Source organism: Vipera ursinii (assembly GCF_947247035.1).
Source record: "Vipera ursinii genome assembly, chromosome: 1".
In the NCBI taxonomy this organism is placed as follows: domain Eukaryota; kingdom Metazoa; phylum Chordata; class Lepidosauria; order Squamata; family Viperidae; genus Vipera; species Vipera ursinii.
The window spans coordinates 297235429-297247634 of record NC_139512.1 but is presented as its reverse complement, the minus strand read 5'-3'; the positions used below and the strand labels follow the sequence as shown (position 1 = coordinate 297247634).

General features: G+C 34.6%; 1 protein-coding gene across 5 annotated transcripts in view; it reads right to left on the bottom strand.

Annotated features, from left to right (window-relative positions):
- Positions 1-12206, bottom strand: part of ZFAND3 (zinc finger AN1-type containing 3) — a 117726-nt gene that overhangs the window by 67833 nt on the left and 37687 nt on the right. The gene's annotated exons all lie outside the window — the stretch shown is intronic.

The following is a 12206-nucleotide window of genomic DNA, read 5'->3' as shown; positions in this document are numbered from 1 at the left end:
TGGGGTCGCGATGGGTCGGACACAACTTCACAGCTAACAAGAACAAAAATATTTTATTCCAATTCTTTAACCCTAGTTAAAGATAGTCAAAATTTAGCTAGCGATCTCATCTACAGAAACACTGATATATTACAAGTGACAGAATCTGGCAACAGGATGAACATTTAAATTGTTTCAAGCAATAAATTTTAGTCACCAAATGTGGCTTTCATTTTTCATCTTTCCTTCTTTTAAAAAAATCATATTGGTCTAGCCAGCATTATCACTTATGGATTTAAAACTTGTTTCCTTTTTCTGAGAAAAGGTAATAGGCAAAGACACCAAATATTTACTCCAGACATGTTGTTGTTGTTAGCTGCGAAGTCGTGTCCGACCCATCGCGACCCTATGGACAACATTCCTCCAGGCCTTCCTGTCCTCTACCATCTTCTGGAGTCCATTTAAGCTCACGCCTACTGCTTCAGTGACTCCATCCAGCCACCTCATTCTCTGTCGTCCCCTTCTTCTATTGCCCTCGATCTTCCCCAGCATTAGGCTCTTCTCCAGGGAGTCCTTCCTTCTCATTAGGTGGCCAAAGTACTTGAGTTTTAGCTTCAGGATCTGGCCTTCTAAAGAGCAGTCAGGATTGATCTCCTCTAGGACTGACCGGTTTGATCGCCTTGCAGTCCAAGGGACTCGCAGGAGTCTTCTCCAGCACCACAGTTCAAAGGCCTCAATTCTTTGGCGCTCAGCCTTTCTTATGGTCCAACTTTCACTACCATACATTGCAACTGGAAAGACCATAGCCTTGACTATACGCACTTTTGTTGACAGGGTGATGTCTCTGCTTTTTAGTGTGCTGTCTAGATTTGCCATGGCTTTCCTCCCCAGGAGCAAGCGTCTTTTAATTTCTTGGCTACAGTCCCCATCTGCAGTGATCTTGGAGCCCAGGAAAATAAAATCTGTCACTACCTCCATTTCTTCCCCATCTATTTGCCAGGAATTGAGAGGGCCAGATGCCATGATCTTGGTTTTCTTAATGTTAAGTTTCAACCCAAGTTTTGCACTCTCCTTCTTCAGACATAGTTCAGTGCTTTTCAAGAATAAACAAATTTAAAATCTTGGATTAGGAAACAAAACAGTTCTGAAGCCTAATTACATAAGTTAAAAGGAAAAAAAATACATTTAAGTAATACAAAAAGTAGCAGAGTGATGGTGTAAAAATACAGATTACATTTACTGTATATAAATATGGAAACATAAGAAAAGGAAAGTTATACGCTATTTAACTTTATAAATGCAAAAGCAGTACTTTTGCTTCTTCCTGTAAAAACTAACATTTTATATCCATACGATTCATAGCCACAGGTTTGCAATATAGCTCTCATGTTTTTTTTAACCACACAGAATTGGGACGTAGTTATTTAAAAGTGATAAGGTTGTCACAATTCTTCAGATTTTCAAACACCTTTTAAGAAGTTGACATATGGCAGCGATAGATGGCAGCTCAATATGCAGTAATGCAAGAAGAAAAACCCTAACTGTCCAAATCAAGTAATTCTTGATTTACAAAGGGACTGGAATTCCCACTGCTAAGCAACATGGTTATAAAAGCACCACTGCATTGCTTAGCAACAGCAATCCCTCCAGTCTTGGTAGCCATCATTAACCAGATCCCACAATCTTTTGGTAATGGCTGGGGAGGATGTGTGAAGGTGCACAAGAGACATGGTGAGGGTGTAACGCAGAGGTGTCAAACTGCCGGCCCACGGGCTGGACGCATCACGCAGAAGCTGCACCCAACCCATTGCCGGCAATGGCAAAAGAGTCCTGATACGTTGTGCGATGTCAAATGACGTCGAGGTTTGACATGTCTGATGTAAGGGGTCCCTGAGAGGGGTGACAAGGAACAGGGAGGGTAAGCAGAAGATGGTGGGCTGGGGAGGATGCATGGGGCTGTGTAAGGAAACAAGGGTGTGTTTGGTGTATCAACTTCTGAGATCTCTGCTTTTCCAGTCACAGTTTGAATGCATCTTTATGATTGCCTACCTGAGGCTCTGTCAGTTACAAGTATTGGCTCATTCAAATTTATGGGAGCGAGTCCCTAGTTCAATAGACTGACAGAATTCCCCATGGAAGATGTAAATAACATTCAGTCTGTTTAATATGGGCCCTGCCCTAATATCTATTGATAGGTTAGACAAATTCTGGAGTGAGTTCAAGCAGTTAATTTTTGACTCTGACATACAGAGACATAATACTCATACCACTGCTACAACAGCTTAAGAATCCACCTTTCATTATCCCCAAATACTTGTGCCCTCACTTGAGAGCATTGACACTGGCATGATATTCTATCTTTAATGGTGGTGATGAAGATTCAATAATCTATCCAAACCATTTATGTATATATTCAGGCACTGAAATTGAGATGGTTGCACATGTACTTTTGAAATGCCCTATCTTCCTTGAGGACTCAGTTAACCTACCCTCAAATCACAAACCAGTTCCAATACACAATTTTATGCTTCCTATTAATGGCCACAATCACGAAATCTTTAGGAAGGCATCAAGATTTTGTGCCTTAAGCAATAATGGTCAGAAAACATTTGTCTGAATATAATGATAGACATTAACTTTTGTATGAATATGCTTTGCTTTTTAATGCTGCTTCCTACATTTTGGCCTATGATTGCAAATTCTCAAATAAACATAAAGCACCTGGATTCTTTGACAAGACACTTTTTCCTAATCTAATCTATTTCAATTAAGTGGTGTGAAAATGGGGAGGAGAAAAAATGCATATTGTCTTGAGATTTGTATAAATTCTTCTCCTTTTTAATATATTTGATATATAAATGTAGTAGTAAAGTAAATAAGGAAATGCATTTACATTACAATCTTTTAAACAGGTATTTTCCTTCAAGCAAGCTCCTGCTTACACTACAATTAATTTTAATATTCAAGCATGGAAGATTTTTTTTCTCCTTTGTTGTTTTAATCTGGGGACCAAAACAATTCCAATAATAGAATGTCAACATTAATTTGAGAGGTGATGAAAAATGCCTTAATAACACTGGAGCAGAATTAATATTGTATCATAGATCATGGAGCCATAAAACCTTTGACAAATTCATTTTTGTATCACTGTATATCCTTGCTAATAGGGCAGGGTACATCTGAGGGTCTGTTAAATACCTTTTCAGTTCAATATCACCTTAAACAGCAAAAAGAAAAAGCAGCCACCATCACTTAAGTTTACATCCAGCCTCAAAACCAGAAAATAAAAGGGTTAATAGCTTCCAACACACTATTTACTTTAGAATAAACAGATACTATCTGAAGAGTAGTAGAAATTAGGAAAAATTGTCAGTTTTGGTCCATTTTGCCAATAAATCAGTTACTATAAACTCTGAATTCCTAACTATTAGCTTCTTTTTCTTCTTGTGCCATATCCGTTATCGGACTTTGGTGATCATGTTGGTGATCCTGTTTTTATCAGCAGACGCATGAAAAAGTGCTGCTGCGTTTTGTCCAAACCAGTCCCTTAGATTTTGAAGCCATGATGTTCTTCTTCTGCCTGGACCTCGTTTGCCTTCAATCTTTCCCTGGAGGATTAAATGGATTATGCCATATTTTTCTGGGTGCCACATCACATGTCTGAAATATTCTTTCATTTTTTAATTGTTTTGATGATTTCCCTTGCCTTTCCCAGGCGGCTTATCACCTCATTTCGGATCTTTTCAACCCAGCTTACACGTAGCAGCCGCCTATAAATCCACATTTCAAATGCTTCTAGTCTCTTCAGGTAGCCTTCTGTCAGAGACCAACTCTCTACTCAATAGAGCAGGATAGAAAAAATATAACATCTGACAAGCCTGATTTTCAATCTTAGGCTTATGTCATGACTGCAGAAGACCTTTTTCATTTTGAAGAATGCAGTTCGAGCTTTCTCTATCCTTGTCTTTACTTCAGTGGTCATGTCCCACCTTTCATGTAAATTAGAACCAAGGTGCGTGATCCTTTTAACTTTTTCTAATGGTATTCCTTCCTAATTTATTAGCGATAAATTAATGGGTTGTTTGCTGTATTAGCTTCTATGCTTCTTTTAAAAAGCATAAACCTTGTCATAGCAAACTAAATGTCTATCGAGATTCCAGTCATCCAGATCATGGTTGTCACAAAGAAGCATTTCCAAAAGGCAACTGGACTTTTTCCTTGAAAAAAGGAAAGTTTTGAATTTATTATTTGTACTTAGGTTTTATGGTTTTATATTGTGTGCTGCCCAGAGTTAATTGCTGAAGATGGGTAACACATAGATTTTGTAAATAAATAGTACATAGAGAGTTTTAAGTATACCATGTTTTATTTATTATAGAATTGCATTGTTTAATACAACTTAAGTTTAGGCAAGCTGTTTATGTCCCCTCTTCCTCTCATGCATTGGGGAGAATTTTTTTTTAAGTTTTGCTTCCACTTTTGCTTAAATGCATTTTGTTTTGTCTGCACTAAGCAGAAGATAGATGGATGAGGAATGGAACTCAAAACATAAGAAACATAAACATAGGAAAGTTCAATACTTCAAAGATGAAATGAAACACCACCAACTGACTTTGTAGTCACCAATGAATTGAAGTAGGCCAATATTGTACTATAGGTGACGCCCCACTTAACAATGATAACTGGAATTTGTATCACTGAAAAACATGGTTATAAATGTCACAACATGAGACATTGCTTAGCAACAGAAATTCTGGCACTACTGCTTGTTATCATTAAGCAAATCACTGCAGATTATTAAACACAGACATCATGTGGCCACCATTTGTGATGGCCTGCTGGCTCCCCCACTGACTTTTCATTTAGGAAGTCAGCAAAAGGATGTGACAAATGGTGATCAAATGACCACAGGGATGCTGCAACTATCATAAGTACAAGGATTGGTCATAATTACCACTTGTTCAGGGCTGTCTTGAGTTTGAATGGCCAGTGAATGAATGGTTATCGAGACTTGAATCTTCTGGATCATCCATAAAGAATCACACCTTTCTAATGTAGAGATTATTAGACTACTGATTAATCTAAATCTGCTCTGAAATAAACACGGTTGGAAAACCAAAAGCTGGGCAAAATATATGGTACTGAGCCCATACGCTATCATGATTATCATATCCAGGGCTCTAATCCAGATTGAAATGGATCTAATGTCTTTCTCTCGAAGTGTCTAAATTTGCAAATAGCACACAGTACAGCTGTTACAGTTGTTATGGAGAGCTTGCACATTTACTTCTTTTCAAAGCATCCAGCATGATTCATTTCTAGCAAGATATATTATTTTTAAACATGCCCATTCAGTTTCTTCAGTAAGTTATAAATAGTTAAGTAGACATGGTAGAACACAATTTGTTAGCTGCTTCAAGAACTCTGTTCATGACATAAAGTAGTATGAACTGAAATTGATTCCACATCAGTAGGCCAGATACAACTAGGGACTGCATTGGCAGTTGTTTCACAATGAGAATAAAGTTTATTCTGAAAGCGCTTTGCAACCTTACCATAATACAGTCTATGGGTCTCTAGTGTGTCTCAATCACACCTACAATAGCTCATTCACAATTTGAAATAGCTTTATTTGCAGACTGAGACTCCTGCCAATCCAGGATAATCTTGAAAAATTAATGATGGTCAGACCTAATTAATACTTGAATGAACACCACCAAGATATTCAGAGCTTTGCTGAAAAACTGTCAAAACATCCTGGGGAAGAAGGCAGTGACAAGATGGTTGCCCAAAAAAGAACCTATATGGACATGTCAAACCTGAATCTTCACTTCAAGGAGAGTGTCTTATTTGAGAAAGGCACTACAGTAATTAAATAAAACTACTTGTTGACTATTACTGCCACAAAATAAGAATAAGCAGCTCTTTCTTATGTTCAAAGTCATTATATTTATAGCTTTTGCATTCAAGTTTCGTTCCTGCCTGTTTCATACCCAGTAGAATTAAGTATGGGAGCTAATTTTGTCCCAGAGAGCTGAGTGATAAACAACATCCTAAGTATCTAACTGCATTTCTGAGTACTAGATCAATTCTTTGATCTCAAATACCTCAGGCAAACTGCACTTCAGGTTCAGATTCCATTCCTCATCCGTCTTTTCTTCTGCTTAGTGCAGACAAAACAAAATGCATTCAAGCAAAAGTGGAAGCAAAACTTTAAAAAAATCCTCCCCAATGCATGAGAGGAAGGGGAGACATAAACAGCTTGCCTAAACTTAAATTGTATTAAACAGTGAAATTCTATAACAAATAAAACATGCTCTACCTAAAACTCTCTATGTACTATTTATTTACAAAATCTATGTGTTACCCATCTTCAGCAATTAACTCTGGGCAGCACACAATATAAAAACATAAAACCTAAGTACAAATGCAAACATTAATAAATTCAAAACATAAAAGTCAAAGCACTTCACACATCTTCAATCACTCACCTGTATCAGGTTTCACTGATAATCCAGATCTAGGGTATACCACAACAGAGAAACCATGCCTCCTGGGTTTCACAAGATGGCACTGTTTCTCTGTGGGTATCAAGTGCGTAACCACACTGCTGAATCTATTGGGATGGGCAGAAACAACAGAGGTAGATGATGCCTCATGTAACCTGGTGCTGCGCAGTGTGGAGCTTTGAATAACCTTTTATTATTAAAATAAGCTTCTATCATATAAAAAGTAATAACAAAATTTGGAATCCACTCAGAAGCTTACTGGCACACAGGAGAAGTATTATATGGGTGAATTCTGGTTCATCCAATATTGCACACATTGCTGCATATTCTGGACCAAGGTTTCTGCATGTTTTTCAAGTGCCCTGTGATAATCCAGAGGGGAAGTGCCTAAGGAATAAGTGAGCTGAACCAGATCCAGAGTGGTTTCCTCTACCAAACCTATGCCTTTTGCAAGTCTTGACTGTTCTAACTTTTATAAATAACTCATGTGTTTACAAAAAAAGCTAAGCTACTAGGTTTTGCTGTATTTGCACTACATTCTTGAAAACTATTTGCAGTCTTTTTATTATATAGTATTGTAGCTTTAAACAATGTAGGAGGGGAAGCACGTTAGTGTATATGAGGACAAAAAAATCAGGAGAGTGAAGTGAACTATAGCTCATAAAAAACCTACACTTTAAAACAAAATATGTTAGATGGAAAAGTGCTACCAAACTCCTGATATCGCTTTAAACAAGAGTTCCACAACCCACCTATCCCACCAGCAAAAGAAAGCTAATGCAAATAGATTTTTAGCCCCACAGAAGTAAACCACAAGCCTTTTGCTTATAAAACTATACACTGCTCCTTAACAGCAATTTTTCTATTCAGACCAAAGCAGCTATCAGCTTTTCCCTTAAAGATTTTATGTAACTACAATGCTGAATCAAAATTTGAGGTTTCATATAGCTCTTAGAAAACACCTAAATTTAAACAAAATTGGTAACCATTATCAGCAGTTTGCCAATAAGAGAACAATTTTTATTCTGTGAATAGCTGGCATATATCAAATACAGTTTCTTCTGCTATCCATAACCTTTCTCTAAACCATTTCACTTACAATTTTAATCACCAAAAAAATTCCTATTCTGGAATCCTTGCATAGTTCATAGAACATAACCTTAAATAAGATCAATTAACATTTACTAATATGAGCTATTTTGTTCAACCAATTCTTCAGATTTAATATAGAAGAACAAAGAACAAATATATTGGTTTTACTATTTTTATTAGTTACGGTGATAATGCTAACTGAATTGGATCCATTTATCCGTTTTATATTATTGTAAAATGGCAACTTAATAGATATTTTTGGGGAGAAAGGATGCCTATTAAATCTAAATGTCCATTAAATCCAAATGTAAGGTAACATGTAATTTATATCATTTATATAACTACATGTTTTCATATCTATTGAAATGTCACTTGCATAATTATGGGCTTATACTGATTACATAAATTGATGCAAATAAAATGAACAAATTGTCCTACCAAACTATGAAACAAGCTTGTTTTTTACAAGTGGAGCTACACCATAACTTTGGTCTGTTGAATTTGAAATCTGATAAAAGTGGTATGTTAAATCAAGGTTTCACTGAAGCAGGAGTTCCATTTATAGAATGCAATTTTTCTCCTTCCAACATAAGTACACAAATTTCATTCTTAAAAAACTGTGCTTTAATTTATTTTGAGAAAATAATTCACAATATTTTATTCTTCTAACTGTAATATTAGTCTATGGTAACAACAAAAAAGAGGGAACCTGTTAAGTACATTTTGTGACTAACAACTAATTCTGTTAAAGGAAATATTAAACTGTTATAGTAAAATATGAATAATTGGATTATAAACACAAAAAACAAAATATGTATTATTTTTATATTCAGTACTATATATAGAATGATACAATCCTCCCTCTTTGTGCATTTTATTTAGTGATAGATTCAAAACTGCACCATGTCAAATATGTAAACAAAGAAGTAAATTCTATTCCAGAATAAAGTATTGCTTACTATCATAGATTAGTATATTCCAAAAATGGTTTCTGCAAAATTCTTTTTAAAATATTAGCCAAGGTGCTATTTATATAAAATCTGTTCTTTTTCAAAAGTATCAACTTTATCTTTTTATCGATCAAATCCAATGAAGCTTTTGTTTATTTATTTATTTTATTAAATTTATATGCCGCCCTTCTCCCTAAAGACTCAGGGCGGCATATAAAATTCTGGTGAGTTTTCCTAGGGTAATTGACTGAACAAACAAGAAGGGGAGAGGGAGAAAAAATCAGAGATCATATAAAACTTAATACCAAATAATTCCACAATATATACATTATAATTAGTAAACAGCTGGTATATATTTCACTATGACGTATATAAGAATGCTTGGAACTTTTTAGTTTAGAAATATGGCAAATGGAATGAGGGAATGGAGGTGGGATGCATGAAAAAGCATATATAGAGGAAATATTGTAAACTAAACTGTGGACATACAGATTAGATAAAAAGAAGGGCATATTTCAACTGTGGAATTTATCTCAAATGAAGTTACATTCTTCTATTTGTATCAGAAAGGGATTAGATAATTTCATGGAGCATAAAGCTCCCAAGTGTTTACTATTTACAATGTTTATATATTACTTCCCCTAGAAAGGCCTAAGAGGCATCAATATTAATATCAATCCCTATGCAAAGTGTGATCGTGCTCGAGGGTTCTCCTTCTGACATTTCCAAGCATTTGGTCCGTCACTGAGGAAATACTCTGTTGTACTTACACTTCTTTGACTTGATATAGCAGAGTTCATCTTGCACTAAGAAAATGTTTTTTAAAAAATCTTAAGTCTTAAAGAGCTAATAATAACCTTTTCAGAAATATAAGTGATGATGCTATGAGTTTTCTACTCTGAAAATCAGGTATATCAAACAAAAGGCTTATGATATTCTCTTTTAGTTTGAGGTTATCTACATTGACAGAGGTTTTGTCATCTTAAGTTTTATGCAGAGACATAAAATATAAAATCAGATGAACTGTAAAAATTGGCAAACTACCTACTCAACTTAATTATTGTTCTTCTACAAAGCAGCACAAGTATCTATTAAAAGGTCAGGAAAATGTAAGGAAAAACATCCTGTATAGTCCATGAAAATAATTACAAAGTATTCATACCCCTAATGAAAATTCATTGAACTCAAATAATTTAATTCATTCATAATTTAAATGCAAGAAGAAATATGCATAATATGTTTTCCACTACTGAAAAAGCTTTTTACATTGGATTTTCATCATAAATAAAACAAATTAAATCCCTTTCCAAGAAATGCAAAATTTCAGCAGTTTTTTCTATATTTTATGTAATTCTTTAAAAATATAAATGTTGCTGTCTATCTAAACAACACTCCCTTAATTACACTTTCAAATAATTGTAAAATCAATAGAACTATCATGAATAATCTAGTAAACTGAAAAACAATGAACACATGAAATATAATTTCAATAAGTAACTATAAATCTAACTACAAACTGTTAGAAAACAACTAAGGCCAGTAGCCACAAGGAAACTTTTCAGTTTCTATTTGTTTACAGTTTTATGATTTCATGTATTATGAAAATATGTAAACATCTTTTCATGGGCATTATTCATATCCACGAATTTTGACTGTTAAACCCAGAAGTGTTCATTCTGATTAAATGACCTTTGCTTCTGCACAATGTATTAAATAATCCTTTAAACACAACAGATGTACTGCATATCTTGCCTACTATTTTCACATAGACCATAAAATATACATGAAAGTTTAATTAAGAAAATATTAATAAGAATCTGCACAATTGTTAGGAGCACCATGGCAAGCGTTCAGAATTTCCCTTTTTAAAAGCTATCAAAATGTAGCATTACCATCAAGCAAGACAGACATATCTGAAACAAGGACAAAAGCTGAAGACCTCTAAACATTATTGAAGAGGAAAAATAAAGGGTTGTTACTGTTAATTTGGTTCACTGGAAACAAGTTTGCTCCGGAGTAAGCAGAGTTCACATGGGAATAAATGCTTTCTACTTTATTTTGTTTTTCCTTGAGTAATTTTTGATACTTTCTACCATTCCAAAGAGGTGAACTTGCTTTTGGTAGATTATAATGGACATAAGGTACCTGTTAATGTTGTAAATACTTAGTGAAACAAATGTACATCGTAAAACTCTGCAGATATAAATTACTATTTAATTGCCTATCTTTCTAAACTGAAATAATAAAAAAGGTGTTTAGCTGTGTGACTTCTTTTCTAATTGGTATTGTTTAAGCAAAGGACCCTTCATATCTCACTTTCCACAAATTCCACCATAAACAACCTGGGCAAAAGGACAATCATATGTTTACAAGTATTCAGTTATTATATTCATTATTTATGGTAAGTATTGAAGACTTCAGTTTAAGTAATGTACTTTGTGTCTATTTAGAGTATGAGTCTCACATGTGTATACATACTATCTATGAGAACCAGGATTACTATCAGGTAGATCAGTCTAGGAAATCAATTTAACAAGAAGAATAAAACTTCCTTTATTGTTATTGACTATAATAACAATCTTGCAAGTGTTTTCACATACTCCAATGAATAGGGGAGGAATCTGCTCGAATTGGTTCAGAATCTTACCTCATTACTGAGGACTTTTTTTTAAAAAAATCATATCTTTTGGCAAAAGTAACAATCTTTACATATCTCCTTATGCTTTACTGATATAAAGAATCTTACTACATTTTCAGTAGCCCTAAACATTTATGAATGCTACATTTCCAAATAGAAATATTAGAAAATTAATCTAATATTAACCTAGATACCTTTCAAGAGAAATTAATTATATATTTCAAAGGTCTCCTCTCATTGGTCGGTCTCTCTTTTGGAAAGAAAGAGTTAAATTGTTCCATTTATTCCCCAAAGATCTTAATTCAACTCAGTAGTGCCATGTTTTATTTAAAACATACTCTCTCTGAGTAACCACTTATTATAATTGGCAAGGCAAGGCAGGGTCCCAGAAGCACATAGCTCGTTACGTTCAGTTTGGATTACAAAAACACGAAACAAACTGCATCGAAATGTACAAATTAACAGCACAGGAGTGCATGACACGGATGTGGAATTAGATTCTAATATGGAATTAACTCTATAGGGAAACTGTGGAACAAACCACTAGTGTTTTTATAAACTCTACAAGGTTTTGAAATGAGCAAATACAGAATGTAGAGGATGGTGGGGTTTTTTCATAATTCAACAGAATCACTTAAAGAAAATAAATCCTTTCTATATGCCATGCAGAAGATAGGTGTTACTAAAAAGTTTAAGAAACTCAAAAACAACAGTCATCACCGTTTTCTATATTCACACTGAAGGTCTGGACAAATCTTTTCACAATTAAGTGATATCCTAAACACTTTTATTTGTCTGAGAACTTACACACAAGGGACTAAATTAGAGCTTATGTTTCAGCAAACCATGCAGACAGCAAGTTAATGAGGTAAAAATTAGATGAACACAATATTAATAAGATAGAAAGCCACAACAGAGACAGAAACTATTTGCCAAGAAGCGGGTGAAATCACTCTATCACGTGCACCTTTCTATAAAAAGTTTTCTTTATGTTCTTTCTCCATTTGACCATTGGGGATAAATAATGTTTGTCAGCCA